Genomic DNA, 15,996 nt, shown 5'->3' with positions numbered 1-15,996 from the left:
GGTAGGAAGAAAATTGCTTCCAAGCCTGAAAAACTACGAATAGGCAGATCTAGTGTCCTCCCTGTCGTCATTAAATCAGAGAGAAAAACACAATTAACACAGGCAAAGGTAAGACCCCTTGATTTTCAGTCCTTTGCAGATCTCAGAGAGGTAGGTGTAATGTCCTGTTAAATCAGAATATGATGGTATTTTCCTGTGCCAGAAGTAGGAATCAATTGGCAGCTAAAACCAAGAGCCAGACTGAATTCAGAGTTGGAGGACACAAGAAGCTTTGTTAGTCTTCTGTGCACCTCCCACACAAGGGTGAGTCATAATCACAGACCCTCCACTTGACAGAATTCAGGGACTTCTCAGTCCACATGGCCTGGGGTACACATTCCCCTAAACAGAGACAGGAGGGGCCATGGTCCCTCCCATTCCAATCCACAGAACAGGCCATGTGCATCAGTGGAGCAGGCTGTACCATCTTAGCCTGCTTAGTCCCCCTCTGTGTTGGTCACTCAGACCTGAATGCACAAAAGGAGTAAGGTGCCTAAGTCTCATTTTAGGCACCTAAGTCCCAATTTTTGGACTGCTGCAATGTGCAAAGTCCAGCTGAACCCTGTAGGGGCCTAAGCTCACTCATCACCTAAATTTTGCAGAATAAAAGTTGCCTAGGTACAAGGGTGACGGATTCTTCCTGAAAGGGGTGGGGGAGCGCGCACAAGGCACCGCCCCCCCCCCCCCCCGTAGTCCCATACCTGCCCCTCCTCTTCCCTATGAGGCTCCTCTCCCTCAGCCAAGCTGGAGCGGGGCCGGGGAGCCTGGGCCCCTACACCTGTCTGGAGGGGGAGGGGGGCGAGAGCAGCCCCAGCATGTGTCCCTATCTCCGTCCCCCCCCCCCCCCCAGCATCTCTTACCCTGACCCAGCTCTGGCTTCTGGCCTGACCTGGGGGTGGGGCCTCGGGGGCCGAAGAGCCACAGCCAGGCCATGGTAAGAGCCCCCCAGGAAGCTGTGAGGAGCCACAGACCCTCCATCTGCCCTGGGTAGGGGATGGGGACACAGGCCGGGGTCTGCTCTCAGACCCTTTCACCTGGAGCAGGTGGTGGCTCCCCACAGCTGCCCAGGCTGCTCTTCCCTAGGCCTGGCTCCAGCTTCCGGCCCCCAAGGCCCCGCCCCCAGGTCAGGCCAGAAGCCAGAGCTCAAAAGTGGGAGGGCCATGGCCGCTTGGCCCCCCTGTTCCAGCGTCCCTGCGTAGGTGCCAGTGTTACTGCCTCTGTGCATGTGCACTGCTGCCTCCTTCTAGGCATCCAGATGCCGAGCTCCACCTCCAACAGTGATTCACAAACCAGGCGAAGATAAGTGTTTTGCTGCCCAAGTCATGTGATGTGCTGTGCAAGTCCCAGTCTGGTAAGCGTGCTCAGAGGGTGCCTACCAGATTGCCCTCCCTCCCCCTGGTGAGTTCACACAATAACAGCTGGGGGAGGGGAGGGAAAGGAGCACTTTCCTCAAAACTTTTAGCCCAGTGGTTAGGGAACTCACCTGGGAGGTGGGAGACTCTCGTTCAAGTTCCCCCTCTGCTTGAGAGGTTGAAGGAATTTGAACAGGGCTCTGCTGCCTCTTAGGGTCTGTCTACACTGCAATTAAACACCCGTGGCTGGCCCACACCAGCTGACTCAGGCTTGCGGGGCTTGGGCTGTGGGGCTATTTAACTGCAGTGAAGATGTTCTGGCATGGGCTACAGCCTGCACTTTGGGACACCCCCAACCCAAACCTCGCAGGGTCCTAGAGCCCAGGTTCTAATCACTGAGCTACGGGATAGTCCAATGTGGGGCTGGCTCAGTCTCTCCTGTTGAAGCAATTGCACTCTGGATAAATAATGAGAGAGTCATTGGACTTGATCCTGGGTGTTCCACCTCCTGGGCGAGTTCTCTAACCACTGAGCTAAAGAGTCATTCTCATGCACATGCTCTCTCTCGCTCGCTTGCTCTCATTCTCTCTCTCGCCTCCCGCCCCCCCCCAACTCTTTAGCAGTGTAAGTGCCTAATACAAGAGAGGGTTTGCAGCTGAGATAGGCACCACCCTGCCAGCCAGCGGTCGGAGCTCATCTCTGAGATAGGGGCAGGGTTTAGCATGCACATCTATTGTAGGCATCTCCCTGCCTATCCTGCTGGCTTTTGTTAATTGCATTCTAAAGCGTCTACCTCTCTCTAGAAGCTTAGGTGCCTAACTCAGGATTTGCACATCACGACACCTAACTCGCTTTGTGCATTCAGGCCTCAGTGCTTCTCTCCTGGCTCTATGCCACTGGAGGATCCCACGGCCGCAGGATGTGGTTTATAGAACCAGGTACAGCAGCTCTACAGCCATAATCTACTGACAGTGCAGCCCAAAGGGGCAGGGTCACATGGAGATAGCTGGCCCACTGTGTTAAAGATCACACTGTGCACATTGATATGTCTACAGTGCAGGACAATGGTTATACTTTGAATTAGGGTCAGCAGGCCAGTTAGTAATCAAACAAAAAGGAGGATTTGGGGATTAATGGAATGCAAAAGCAATTGAGGCCTATTCCTGTTCCCACTGAACCCAGTTTTGCCGTTGGTGTCAATTAGAGCAGAAGCAGGGCATCTGGGGAGCAGTCACTTGTCATGTGACATTTTTCTTAGCTTCGTAATACTGAAAACCGAGACCTAGAAATGCTGTGGTTGCACTGACTACTGATTATGGATCTATAGTAAACTGCCAACATTTGCATAAAAGAAGGAATGTGCTATGAACAGGTTTTGTAGTTATTACATATATGTTTTCCTTTGGGTTGTATTAGTCACTAATCATTTCAAGCAGTGCATTTAGTTTCATTCTGCTCTTTACTTAGTAATTCACTGCTTGACTGTCTTTCTGTGCTTCAAGTACTGCTGCCTTTTTTGTCCAGTACTTATCTGAAACTGTGGAGCCTTGTGTTTATCAGCAGTACACTGCATGTATCAACTCAATAACCCTCCATGATCAGGATTCATCAGGGCATTGTCTTGTGCTGGTGGCAATGAGATTCTCTAGATGACTCATTTATTCTGATACGGTGCAGTATTTTTCATAACTCATGTATGCGTGGCAGAGCTCACATGTTTTCTTGCTCTCTCACCATGCTTACAGCATATCCCTGTCATCCTCCCATGCTCCATGTCAGTGTAATATGCTATGAACAAAACTTTACAATGAAAATTTAAAGGTGGTCCCAGCTCCCTCTCCCCATCTTCTCTCTATGGTACTTATACGGTCCCCATCACCATAGTATCTGAGTACCTCACAGTCTTTAATGTATTTATCCTCACAACATCCCTGAGAGGGAGGGAAGTGCTATTAGCCCCATTTTACAGATGGGAAATTGAGGCACAAAAAAGCAAAGTGGCATGCCCACGGTCATCTTGAGTTTCACTGTCAAAGGGGCCTTGGGGGGAACATTCACCATCTATCTAAAAGATGCTATTTGTTTTCTTTCCTTATGAAAACAAAAAGTGATAATTAATATTAAAGTAAGATATTTTTTAATGCCCCCACCCGCAAATAGTCGTCTTTTTCCTTCTGGAACTGATTTCCTAGCCTAGTGATTCATAGACAAAAAAATCTCTCTCTGAAAATAAACTAGAGTTGTCAATTTACATGGTCACTTGCACATTTTTAACCTACTTTGTTAGCTGTTAGCCATGCTATGGTGCACATTTTACTGCTATTGATTATTACTGTAATGTATTTTGCCTAAGGCTCAGTAGAAGGGTTCAATGAATTTCCTTGGGCAAACTGGGGAAAATGGTAACGTGGTGATGAAACTGGGGAGAGTGGGTGGATGAAAGATTTACAGAGGTGAGAGTGGAACACTAGAGAGCACTGAAATGCCAAAGGAAATCTTATCTGTGTTAACAATCGATTCCAATTGCATCTGACGGCTTCAATACACTGATTAGTTCTGCTGGTGTCTGGGCCACTGAAACTATGTAGAATTTAATGGAGCAGATTGCATCGCTTTCTTGCTCTTCTTTGAACTTTCTTGAGTGATTAGGGAACGTCTGCTCTTACTAGTAGTGACCTTTCCCCCCATAATAACATACCGTTGATCTCCATTCTCTGAGTTCCCAGAACTGTGCCTGTTATATAGTGTGCTGTATTTTGAGATTACCATTTCCAGGTAAATGTGTGAGTTAGACCTGGCAAAATTAACTTGGCTAGCACAAGCTGGATTTCACAGCCACACTGGGGAGAAAAGCCTGTATTTACTTTCCTCCACCTACAATTATAAAAGATTCAACAATATTTCAATATACAGTTAACACTGGATTCATAATGCTCAGTTTTTGGATGTTACAGCCAAATTTCAAAAATGATTGAGCCAAAGGCAACTACAGTTTAAAAATAATAAAAATTAAGTAGTAAAGAAGACACAAAATTCTTGGATAAGAATTGTGCGCATCCTGTTTGTTACCTCTTTTCTCTTGCCCTAACCTGCTTGTTTGTCCACCTGGTATGTCTTGTCTTTTAGACTGTAAGCTCTTTGGAGCAGGGAATGAAAATTGACCACATGTTTGTACAGCACCTAGCTGGTTGAGACCTTTTAGGCACTACCATAACTGTTAAATAATAGTTATGATAATAGAGACTCTTTCTGCAGCCTGCAATTTGACACCCACTTCAAACCCACCTCCAGACACATGAGAGTGACTCGCCCTCATCCTGGGGCTCTCAACCTCTTTATCCTCTCCTCAGTCCTGAAAGGAGGGGTGGAACAGGAGGTTTATGCCCCTTCTGTGATAAGGGGGGTGGTAGGGGAGCCCAGGCCCTCCCATTCCACTCATCAGTTTTGCGCTAACGACTAACTCCATTAACTTCACTGAAGTTATGATATAAACTGGTGTGCAATAAGAATTAGGCACATATGCTATACAGAAATGAGTGTATTTTGAGGAAAGTGTGTGTGTGTGTCTCCTCTGAGGCCTACTCACATTTCTCCTTTTAAATTCCTTTATTTTTGACCCATCCTTCCAGCCAAAGAGGTTTGAAAGTCATCTCCCTGCAGAGCTCTTCAGTGCCACTCCTGGATTAGTTGGAGAGAGTGTCATTAAGGTAATGGCAGGTGCTCAAGAAACCCTGGGCAAGAGTTTAAATGAATGGTTGTAGGAAGGCAGAGCCAAAGGGTCACACTTCCCTGGCTGGCCAGTGGGCTGCGGAACACCAGGGAAGGAGGGACCTATCCTTGTGTACACTCCTTCTTTCATTCTAAACCTATCTGCACCTTGCAGATCTAGTCAAGCCTCCCATCTGTTAAACCACTGGGTGGCGGTGAGAGGTGTACCTGGTACCCAAATTCAGACCTATACTTTCAGTAAGGTATACCTGCCATACCTTTGAATGACTTCTGTGTACATTTCTGATTCTGTCTGTGCGCTTCCCTCTGCCAGAAGATAATTTCTGATCAGATTTCCTACAACTTATATGTAGTATTGTTTCTTGTTATTCTAACGACATTATTACCTTGTGCACTGTCACTGAATTTATCTCACTCATGACATCTCTTCACGCAGGAAAAGGAAGCACGTGCTGTTGTTCACAATATGAAACAAGACTGTGAAAAAACCAGTGTCAACTTGGGTCAGATTAATCCCTGTGCATATGGTAAGCAATGAAATTATAACCATCTTTCCTAATATTTAAATGAGAAAGTATTCTCCCTAAAATTGCTTATCCATATAAAAACACATGAGAGAGTCTTATTACTATATTTCCCTCAAGTCATTAAAAAAAAACATTTATAAAAGATCTATTTCTGTAGAAGTAGCAACACTGGAGCATAACTTCTAACACAAACCTCCCTCCCCATGAGGGGAGAGATTTTTCATTTGGTTTTAAATGAAGCAAAATTTACATATGTAATCTTTTATTTAAATTAATATAAATTACTTACATGAGTGAGGCTTTGCAGTATCAAGCTATTGATTTAAAAACATTAGTTCTTTCTTTCTTTCTTTCTTTCTTTCTTTCTTTCTTTCTTTCTTTCTTTCTTTCTTTCAAACACTTATTTACAGAGCCCTGCGTGGACATAAAATTTGTATCTGCATCCGATAGGTGATCTGCAAACATGGTCCGTGGATATCTGAGGATATAAAGTGGATATCCACAGATTTGCAGGGCTCTACTTATTTAGCTCCCTCTTGGCCAAATCCTGCTTGCCTTAATGTGAGAAGTCCCACTGGCTTCAATCAAGTGCCTAACACCTTTCCATGCTGACATAAATTCTTTGGAGATGCTGAGATATAGATTTGGAAAAGCAAAACTTTTTCTCATGCTAATTCAAGATGGTCTTAGACCCTTCCTCCTCAAAAGCAAAGTTAATTTATTTAATATTTTTATGAGTTATCATTAGTCAATGAAATTTACATGTGCATATGCAACATACTGTAAAATGAGACTGCACTAATGCCTTAATTTAGCACAGCATACAAACACCTGCATAACTTTAAGCACATGAGTAATCCCATTGAAATGATTGGGTTTTTTCACATGCTTACAGTAAAGCAGGTGCTTAAGTGCTTTGCTCCCACTGAGATGTTGCCTCTTAATGGATTTTGTGCCTGATATATATTCATTCAAGTCACATTTGAGTACTCAGTTCAATAACAGCACTTGCAACACAGACTATTGTCTAAGGCCTGGTCTGCACTTAAAAATTAGATTGACCGCTATTTTGCTCAGGGCTGTGATACATTTTGCACCCTTAGTGTACTAGTTAGGTCAACCTAACTCCCAGTGTAGATGCGCCTAGGCCAATGGAAGAATTCTTCCAATGATAGCTACTGCATCTCAGAGAGATGGATTAGCTACACTGATGGAAAAAACCGTTCCATCGCTGTAGGAAGTGTCTAAACTATGGTGCTACAGCAGCACATACCCTAAGTCCCATTGACTTTCAGTGAGAGTTAAGCTCCTAAAGACCAGATTTTTAAAGGTATTTGAGTGTCTAAAGTTGCAGACAGGCCCCTAGAGGAATTTTCAAATGTGTCCAGGTACCTAATTCCCAAAATGGGAATTAGGAGCCAAGGCACAGTTGAGAATCCCATTAGGCACCTAGGTCCTGAAATAACTTTAACATTTGGCCCTAAGGCCCAGATCCTCAAAGGTATTTAGATTCCTAACTTCCACTGAAATCAGTGGAAATTAGGAGCCTATGTCACTTTTGAAAATGGGATTTAGGTTCCTAAATGGTTAAAAAGCAAACTACAAATGTCTTAAATATATTTACAAAAAAAAATTAGGAAGCGGCCATCTTGCCAATTTTACACTGTCATTTGAGATACAGGCATTGCCGATCAAAATCTGAATCATAGAATCTCAGGGTGGGAAGGGACCTCAGGAGGTCATCTAGTCCCACCCCCTGCTTAAAGCAGAACCAATCCCCAGTTTTTGCCCCAGATCCCTAAATGGCCCCCTCAGGGATGGAACTCAGAACCCTGCATTTAATAGGTCAGTGCTCAAACCACCAAGCTATTCCTCCATCCCAGGAATGAAGGGGAGCCTTTCAGAATTTCTGTAAGCTAAGTCGTATTACTTTGGAAAATGGCTAAATTAAAGGTGGTTAAAATGGTCTTTTTTTGGATAATAGCCTTTGCCTTGCAACAAACTTGAAAGGCTTATGCATTTCATGCATTAAGATGGGAACTGTATTTTCTAAAACCTATTCTACATTGTTAGTTTAGCTCAGTGGTCCCGAAACTGTGGGGCGTGACCCCTAAAGGGGCATGGGGGAATATTGGGAGGGGGGGCATGGCAGGGCCGAAGCCAGCCCCCACAGGGGGCAGGAAGGGAGCACCACCCAGCCCCACTCTGCCCCCAGCTCCACTCTGGCTCCGCCCACAGCTTCGGCCCACAGCCCTGACCATGGCTTGGCTCCCAGCTCTGGCCTCGGCCCCTGGCTCCCAGCCCCAGCCACGGCCCCTGGCTCATGGTTGCAGCCTGGCCCTGCTCCGGACCCAGGCCTTGGCTCCCAACCATGGTCCAGCTCCTGGCCCTGCCTCTGCTCCAGCCACGGCCCCCGCTGCAGCTGCAGTCCCAGCTTTGGCCCCAACCACAGCCCCGCTCCCTGCCCTGGCTCCCAACCCCTGGCTCCTGACTGCAGGCGCAAGGGCAGATTATTTTAACGGTCAGAGGGGGCGTGACTTAAAACATTTGAGGATCAGAGGAGGCGTGACTTAAAACATTTGAGGACCACTGGTCTACTCTAGAGCTTCTATTAGGAAATATAAATACAATAGATAGACCCAATATTCTTGATATTTTCCATACCAAAAAGCTGAAGGAAAAGATATAGTGCTATTTTTATGAGAATGTGTTTGTACCTCATAAAGCTACAGAAAAGGGCTCACTCAAAGCAGATGTAATGGGACTACATGCCTCAAGGAACTGGTAATCAGATGTGGATTCTCTTAGTGGTAGGTAACTGGTTTAAAATTGCCCCAGGTCTGTAATAACTCAGAGTTGTTTCCTACTGATGGCTGTTTTGTGGCCAATGAATGTGTGACATGAATTAGTGGTCTCAGTTCAGTTCCTATGGGATGGCTGGCCTGACCGGCAGCAATCTCAGAAGTAATCATACGGAATGAAGCTATGGAGACTGATGTATCCTCTCATCCTTCTTTCTAATCAGGACTAAAAGACACTTCCCTACCAATGTAAATGATCTGATCAGTGTAAATGAGATTAGAAGTTTGCACTTCTGCTACCTGTTCTGTACCTTAGCTCTTCACATGCTTTGTAGATAACAAAAATAAAATGTAAGTTTAAAAACAATACAATGTCCTACTTAAAAGTGACTGATTGCTGTGCTCAATGTGCTGTCCTTCAGATTTATGTCTCCATTAATGCAGTTTGCTGTAGCCTTTCTTGTCAATTTTGAGCCACTGTCAATTTAGAGTTTCCATGTGGCTCTTCATGCTCTTTTGTGTGGGTGGTGGGAGAGTGGAAAAGTCATTTAGGATTAATTGTCTGTTCTCTTGCTTCTATGATTGAGTTTTTCTCTCAATGCAGATCTGTCAAGGCTTATAGGAACAAAATTTAATCTTTTTTATTTTCTTATATTTCTTAGCAAAATCCATTTTGTGTGAAGTTCTACCTTTGCCCCCATATCAAATGCCTCAATATATTTTTAATTGTAAGAGAGAAAAAAAAATAAATCAGTAGGTCTGAGTCTCCTCTCTCTTACACTGGTGTAAATCAGTTGTATCTCCACTGACTCCATTGGCATTACACTTGAGTAAAACAGTGTAAATGAGATTAGAATCTGGCTTAAAATATCAATAGACTAGCTGTTATGTGCAACCCTACTAATCTAACAATCCACAATGCAGCCAATGGATAAGAAATATTTGGTAAACAAAAAGTTTTAAATTTCCAGGAAAAATTAAAACTTTTGGGGTCTCTTTTTAATGTACTGTTTACTTGCACATTTTGTAAAAAATGCCATCAATTTTTGCAACAGTCTAAATCTATCTAAACATTTATATTGCTCTCCTCACCGTAGTGTGGGATAACCTAACAAAAATTATCACCACAATATGAAGGCCCACGTGCAGTCCAGTTTACTTCCTTCTTCCCCTAAGGCAGCCTAGTGAATCTTCTTCTTTAGTTGGAAAAATGTGTTTTATGCTTTGTTCTGCAAATGGTGAGATTTGTGGTATTTCTAATCTCTGCAAGTGAGTTTCATAGTGAGCCAGTTACTGAGAAAATTCTATCCCTTGCTTTCTTAAGTTTTCCTCTCAAGGTAAGCAGTTTCATAGTGACTGGGGAATATAACTCTCTCTGGAAAAGTGTACTTTACTGTAAACATGTTCTTCTAGACACAGAAGAGTTAAGAACATAGAATTTTCCATATCAGATCACTAATCCATCTGCTCTGCTTTCTACCCCTGGCAGCGGTTAATAAATTACACTTCCGAAGAAAGCAACCAATTCCCCCATGATACACTTGGCAAACTGTGCAGTCCTGGAGGTGTGGGAGCTTCCCTTTGCTTAACTTTTAGTTTGTATTGCCACAAAATTTGGTCCCAAAATTATCCAGCTCTTTAAAACCAAGCCAAAGTATTTGACTATGTCACCATACTGTCACTTGGTGATTTCCAAGGCAGGAAAAAAAGGCATGATGGAGAAGTCAACTTACTTTTTTATTTTCACATCTGTGGGTGCACCTAACCTCCATCATACATTTCCATTGCATGGCTCATTTTTGTGATTTTTTTTTTCATTGCATGGTCAAAATAAGAAACCTTGGTTGGCACTTACTAGAATGTCACTGTAATGGGGGTCTACAAACCCCTTATTGAACATAGACAGAGCGGGGAGGAGAGCCTGTCCTGTTTACAAGCAAGCAGCTTGATCAAACCACCATGTAGGCCAAGCTGCCAAGCCTGGCTAGAGGCTATAAAGGCAAGAGTACAGAGAGGGAAAGGGAGACAGAAGGGCCTGGGACAGCAAGGTGGCAACATCCCAGCATCAGGCTGCCTCCAAGAAAACAGCCAGGAGACTGAAAGAGACTGCAAGCCCAAAAAGTGGAGGGCTGACAAGGTTAATTGGAGGTGGGAGTCCAGGAACTGACCTGACTGAGAGCAAACTAAGGAAGGTCAGTCAGGAGAAGCTGAAGCTCCTCAAGAGACCACCCCAAGAGGCAGTGACAGTCACCCTACCCCAGTCCATACTAACCGACTCCTTGAACAAGAGAAGGCAGTATAATAGAGTACAGTATAACAGAGAAAAGATCCACAATAAAGAACAGGCCCTAAGTGCAGATAGTAATTTTATGACACAGAATATTTATTATGGTACTTTCAACACAGGTAAAGCTTTCTGTTTGGTTTTTAATTATGTTGTCTCTTAACTAAGCAATATTCCTTTAAAGGGAGTGGCCCATGAGGAAATGCAGCGATCTGAATGGGCACAGAACACAGCATTATTAAGGATCACTGCTATTCATTGTTTGCAGTGGTGTTGTAGCGGGGTTGGTTCCAGGATATTAGAGCAACAAGATGGGTAAGCAACAAGATCTTTTACTGGATTAAATTCTGCTGGTGAAAGAGACAATGTTTTGAGCTACACAGAGCTATTCCCTAACCCTTCCCCACCCCTTTTTTGTCCTATGATTGTAGAGGTGTTAACAGCTTCTTCACCTTGAATGATCCCTTAGAACATGTGTTAACTATTTATGCTAAACAATCTGTTCCACTGTGTATTTAGCTCTGACATTCTCAGCCTTGTCTACATGAGGAAATTAGGTTGATATAACTATGTCAGTCAGGGATGTGAAAAATCCACACCCCTGAGTGGCATACTTAAGCAGAACAAAATCCCCGTGTAGGCAGCACTAGGTCAATGGAACTCTTCTTCTGTTGACCTAGCTACCACCTCTTAGGGAGGTGGATTACCTACACTGACAGGAGAACCCCTCCCGTCAGCATAGGTAGTGTCTACACTGAAGCACGGTAGTGGTGCAGCTGTGCCACTGTAGGGTTTTAAGTATAGGCAAGCCCTGAGTGTCTTTCCCAGACAGGAAGAAGAGCTCTGAGTGGCTCGAAAGCTTGTCTCTCTCACCAACAGAAGTTGGTCCAATAAAAGAAATTACCTCACCCACCTTGTCTCTCTATTGCTATTCATTGAAGCTGACAGTGGCTTCAGCCCAACATCAAAGTATTAGATACAGAGGCTCTGGATGAAGATGAAAGTGCCAGATCCCACAGTCACTGGAAAGCTGGATCCTGGATCAGCCAGTGCTTTTAAAATAATTTTTAATGCATTATAGGGACTATTTTAAAAAACATAAATATCGGTGAAAATATCCCAAATTATTTTTCCTTTGTTTCCTCCCCCCCTTTCCTTAGCTGTTTAAATTACTGAGTCCATAACTGCTAAGTCCTCTTGGCTCTCTATGTTTTGCTCTACATTTGTTTATATTAAACTTGCTTTATATAAGCATGTTACTTCCCCCACTGAACTTAGTTTTAGATATAAACAAAAAAAAAAAACCATATGGGTATAGCTGTCTTTATTTTTCTTTACATATACGTTCTATTTCCTAATAATAATTAGACAGTCCAACTGCACATTCAAATCTCACTATTGTATCCGTCCATTAAATTAAACTACCTTAGCCATATATCTTGCACCTCATAGGGCCATGCCAGCCATGATACAATTGCCAGGAAATGCAATCCCTGTTTTGCTTTGTTGGTTGAACCTTGGTTTCCTCCAGTTCTGGAGTTTTAATAGGCTATGAAGGGTTAACATGTTCAGGTTTTTGCATGTGCACTTTGTAGTTTCCTGTTGTTCACTATGAATTAGTGCTTAATTATCTACTTTGCTCATGCTTTATGTTTGTAGTTTAGCTGGACAATTTTGAAAATGTCATCCCTACTGTTAAATCTGACCTTCATTCAATTACTTTCTCAAAATGCTTCTTGCTACAAAACCCTACCAATCAACCATGGCAGTGCGCATGGTAAGATGTGATTGCTTCTTACTGTGAAAAACTTAATTGTTTCATTATTACATCATCATCCTCCCCTATCCCACCTTTCAGTTTGCCTCATCCTTGTGTTTTTAGGTGCGATTGTGAATTTTCTGGGGCAGGGACTTTTGTATTTGCTTAATGTCAATATAGCACCTAGCACAAGTGTCATTGTAATTCAAATAATACATAATAACTCCAATCACTCATAATAAGTTAAATTAAATAAAAACGGAAGAAATTTGGGCAGCAAATCAAATACAATATAGGCCGTAATACACTAAGTGTATCTGAATTACTTGTGTGTGCATTCCTTATTCCGCCCTGTATTTTCACAAACCCTACCACTACTACTTGGTTAATTATTATTTTATTAATTGTTTTAGCATCGCCCCAAAGTGTTCTAGGTGTTTTACAGTATAAATAAAAAGATGCTGTCTCTGCCCTGAAGCACTTACAACCTCATTTGAGACATGACTTGACAAGAGGGACTAACAGACAGTTGTGAGGGAATGGGGTGAGGAAGAACAGTTATGTAGTAATAAAATCCCCTGGTTACTCCTTTTAAACATCACTACATATAAGCTACCCACCTACCAGAGAAATGAGTTTGATATAATTCCCTATGTAACTTGAGTGACCTATTATTTCACGTGGTTCTAATGAATTTATTGTCTTCTGTATTAATATTCCATCCAACAGGAAGGACTCCTAGGGGAGATGTGTGTCATTCAGTATGCAAAGGAAAAACAGATCAAAACCTATCAAGTGAGACAGACTGTATTCAAGTATCTTTGGTAAGCAATGAAATTCTAACAGCTATTCATAATAATTCACTGGATACATGACCAGCCATAAGAGCCTTACTTCTGTTGCGTATCCATACAGAAGAAGCACATTGCCTCAAAAGTAAAACAACACGTTTTTGTTCATTTAATAACTTTGAAATATATGTGTAGAGATACAGATACAAAATAGTGTGATCTGTTCTCATTACAGTCTCTGCTAGACCAGACACCTGCAATCCAAAGACTGAATCAGATAAAGTCTCATGTCAATGAAGACAATTACCCGATATACAAAATCAAAAAAGGAATCTTGCTGCAGACAAATCAGAAGTACCTACTTGAGAAGGTTAGAGAAAATGGGAGATCAGTGGGCCAATTCTACTCTCAGTTACATTGGTTTAAATCCAGAGTAACTCGTTTGGTTTTAGTGAAGTTACTGTGGATTTACAGAGGTGTGATTTAGAGGAGAATCTGGTTCTCCGAGATTATACATAGCTTAAAAGGACATAATTAACTGAAATTTGTCCCAAATTTTACATTGTCTAAACACAATTTTTTTATAAAACCAAAGACCAAGAGAAAATTTATGTCATTTTTTAATATGATGAAAACTTGTATTTTAAACAAATAAGCTCTCCTCTGCAGTATATGAAACCCAAACATTGCAATACTGAGGGCCTGATCCAAATCTATTGACATCAGTGGGAGTGCTTCCATTGATTTCAGTGGGTTTTGGACTGGACCTTAAGAATGTGCAAGTGAAACTGACCAGAAACAAATACGACACTGACTTAATTTCTTTTTATTTTCCACCTTGAGGCAAATGCAAAAAGAAACAGAGAATAAACAGTGATATGTAAATTGAATTTTTAAATTATTTCATTTTTAATAAACTAAGGTGATATTAATAATATAAGTAATAGAAATATGTTTGTTTAAAGTATATAAAATTTAAACTGACAGCACCCCTTTAAAACTTCCCATATTCTGGCGGGGCATAAAGTAGATATTCTAGTTTGAAAGCAGTACCTTAGAGTTCCTGGGATCCACAGTGGAGCCACAGTTTCCCAGCCTTACTAGGGCATGCTTTGTCCTACCAACATTTGGTTACAGAGTGACAAGCCGCATAGATTTCCTGAACTATTGAACTGTAGGAATTTGAAGGAACAAAGTGGTGTGAAAGATGCCTTGTAGGCACTCTTCCAGCTGACCTTAGGTAGATGCTGACCTAAGGATTAGAGGATTACCAGGATTAGAGTACTTCTCTGAACAATTCACTTGAGTTTAGACTCCTACCAGTTAACCCTTTCATTGTTCAATATTTCCCTGGCTGTATCTCCAGATTAGTTATCTTGGTACCAAATCTTCCTCAATACTTAAAATATGGTGTTATTGGGTCTCAGTATTGCTTCTTTTCTTCTTATTTTGTCTGTTTAGACTGTCAACTCTTGAGGGTAGATACTGTCTCACTGTGTATATGAAAGCACCTAGCACTATGAGGCCCTGATCTCAGTTGTACTGTAATATAAATCATTAATACAAATAACAGTAATATCAGTCACTCCAGCTGATGCAGCCGGCTGTGCTAAGAGGAATGTCTCTGACTCACGGTGGTCATAAAATGGAACAAGAAATTTGTCAAGAGCTTTAATTTATACTGGCTTCTCTGAGACAGAAGCAACCAGTGTAAGGTTTACTCTTTGCAAACTGTAGCATTCAAACCCTGGATCAGAGGAGACACAAAAAGAATCATTGAAGTTACACACGGAAAATGCCAATTAAGTCATCTAGACTATCTCCTTGGGGCCAGTGCAGCATTATACGATCAATGCTTAACATGTAACACGAAACACTGCAACAACACAACATATATGATCTGTAGCTCATTCAAAGTATGGCTGGATCTATTAGCAGCGTCTTCTTTGTGATCTACAAGACTTTGGAAGTGACTCTGCTTTCAGAACAAAAGAACAGATGGGCAGAATCACCATAATATATTAAGGGAAGTACTCGAAAGGAAATCACCTTCAGCACCTACCTGTTGACAGTGGGTCTCATCTGCGCTTCAGCAGTGAATATCTTTGTCTAGTGACACAGTCACTGGAAAATGGGAAGATGGTCTTGGTATCCCTCAGATCAAAGTCTAGTAATCTTTTGAGCGGGTTGCCCAAATGTGTACATTACATTTAATTTGTAATTACACTACAGTAAATACACCTAACTCTGTATACAAGCTTTTTTATGGTGATAACTGGAGCAGTTGTAATTAGAGAAATGACTTGACAGATTTCTAAAATTATGTGTTTTTACATATATCTACTAATATTAGATATGACACCAAGGGTGTGATTCCTAGCTTGAATAGTACAAACCTTTTCCATCTATATCTCATGGGAAAATTCTCTCTTCAAAGTTGCAGGTTTCAGAGTAGCAGCCGTGTTAGTCTGTATTCACAAAAAGAAAAGGAGTACTTGTGGCACCTTAGAGACTAACCAATTTATTTGAGCATAAGCTTTCATGAGCTACAGCGTAGCTCTCAGCACCACAATTTCACCCTCTGGGAATTTCAGCAGGTAGAGAGTACAGAATATTAGCAAAGATCTATGCTCGGCTATGAGGAGAATTTTGCCCTGACACTTTATGCTGCTCTTTGCAGGAATATTTTAGAATTATTTATACATGAAACAATA

The 15,996-nt window shown here is 42.2% G+C and overlaps 1 long non-coding RNA gene across 1 annotated transcript; it reads left to right on the top strand.

The window, feature by feature from the left end:
• The first annotated feature begins 12 nt into the window (after window positions 1-12).
• Window positions 13-14,084, top strand: LOC119565248. Its single transcript, XR_005223880.2, has 4 exons — window positions 13-108; window positions 5,557-5,647; window positions 13,221-13,315; window positions 13,518-14,084. It is a non-coding gene; the product is annotated as an uncharacterized LOC119565248 (long non-coding RNA).
• The last annotated feature ends 1,912 nt before the right edge of the window (window positions 14,085-15,996 follow it).

Source organism: Chelonia mydas, chromosome 1 (assembly GCF_015237465.2).
Source record: "Chelonia mydas isolate rCheMyd1 chromosome 1, rCheMyd1.pri.v2, whole genome shotgun sequence".
Taxonomy (NCBI): domain Eukaryota; kingdom Metazoa; phylum Chordata; order Testudines; family Cheloniidae; genus Chelonia; species Chelonia mydas.
Note: the sequence above shows the minus strand (reverse complement) of the source record. Positions and strands in the feature narration are given on the sequence as shown.